Source organism: Adiantum capillus-veneris, chromosome 28, assembly GCF_014529385.1.
Source record: "Adiantum capillus-veneris isolate H3 chromosome 28, ASM1452938v2, whole genome shotgun sequence".
In the NCBI taxonomy this organism is placed as follows: domain Eukaryota; kingdom Viridiplantae; phylum Streptophyta; class Polypodiopsida; order Polypodiales; family Pteridaceae; genus Adiantum; species Adiantum capillus-veneris.
The window spans coordinates 362,501-364,210 of record NC_140958.1 but is presented as its reverse complement, the minus strand read 5'-3'; the positions used below and the strand labels follow the sequence as shown (position 1 = coordinate 364,210).

At 49.3% G+C, this 1,710-nt stretch overlaps 1 pseudogene; it reads right to left on the bottom strand.

The window, feature by feature from the left end:
- Positions 1–539: 539 nt before the first annotated feature.
- Positions 540–1,710, bottom strand: part of LOC147419967 (uncharacterized) — a 2,789-nt pseudogene continuing 1,618 nt past the window's right edge.

The window sequence follows — 1,710 nt, the reverse complement described above, 5'->3', positions numbered from 1 at the left end:
TACGATATCCATTTGTCTCCTCCTGGCGTGTCGGGGCTCGATGCATTGCAAGATTCTACGTTTATACAAAAATCAAAGTAATAAGAATACCTGATTCATCACATTTAAAAAAACGCCATAGCTAGGATTAGATTGGAAACTCACAAACTCATAGCAAAAGGTGTCGAAGCCTTTGTTGCCAAGATGAGATGTCCCCCTAGTCATCTATCGTATCTGCGCGGCTTGACGCTGCTGTCTGAACCGCGTGTTGGCTGTCCGCTCATCCTCCGTGATCTGTTGCCACGTCTCGTGTGGTATGTCCGAAGGCTTCGGCGAGCTGGTCCTGAAAGCTTGTCGAGCTGCATCTCATCGATGTTTCACAGTGTCCCGTGCAACACCCTTGATCCACCTCCTCGGAAGATCCTTTGAACCCGGAGCAGGCTGATACTCTCTCGTGATGGTCTCCACTATATAACTAATTTTGTCGCGATCTTGGTCAGGCCAAGGCGTCAGAATGCTGGTAGAAAACTGGAGCTCTGCGAGCTGCTGAATCCGCTGTCTCATCTCATACCCGACTTTATCCATGTCAACAGAACTATCTGCCCGTACAGTATAGAGCTTGGAGGCACTAGGATCCTGTGCCCCCCAAGGTGTCCGAGGTGTGCCAAGAGGTGTGTCGAGAGGTGTGTCTGGGTAGGACGGGTTCGTGAGTGAGGAGGGGTTGAAGCATTTGTAGACCCTCCTCCACAGAAACCACCATCTCCACCTGATGATCGCCGAGATCGGCGAGTGCGCCTATGCTGCGGAGATGAGGACGTACCCGCCTCTGCCGCACCCCTAGGTGTCGAAGCAAGTGTCATGGGAGACCTCGCAGGCATCGTACCTGTAGGCGTCCCCCCTGCCATAGGTGTCCCCCCCATAGGCATCGGACCCTCGGGTGTGAAGCCTGGAGGCGTAGTACCCGTGCCTCTGGTTACCCAGTACTGAGACGCCTCTGCCATCTGACTGGGCGTCATCCATGTGACGAATCCCACAAATGCATCTGCACTCGTAGAAGTGGGATCCGGAAACTGGTCTTCCATACTAAAGTCCTGCACAAAGAAAGTAAAATAAAGTGTCAAAACACCTTTGTTTAAATTAATTTTAAGCTTAATTTTAAATCAACGTCTCATCGCTCCACAATCGAGGCATCTCTGGGTCAGAAATGGATAGAAATTTGGTCGTCAAGACAAGAGACTCTTGCACCAGCCATCCTTCTACCATGCTCCCCTCTGGACGTGCTTTTTGGCGAACAAAACCCTTAAGTGTTTTCATGAACTGCTCTAGAAACAACATCGACCAGCTGTGGACTGTACCTGCCATTGCAACCTCATCTACTACATGGACGAGGAAGTGCATTTGGACAGTTAGGCAACTCATGGGTAGATACTTCTCAATCATGCAAACTGCCTCAATGGAGTTAGCCCTTGCGACTGCAATAGATTCCTCTCGTATCTCCTTGGAAGAGATCCACCGCACTAGCTTTGAAATCTTGTATATGCAGGTCCGTAAACACCCCTTGATCGCAATTTGAAGAATGAATTGCAAGAACTTATGCCAGTCGTGCGATTTCAGTCCTAATAGTTGATCGTCATGGGTGAATGCTATCTTGAGACATCGCATATATCCTGTTGGAGTCCTGAACTCTCAAATCACCCTTTTAACTTGTCGCTCCTCGCTTTTTAGCAATAC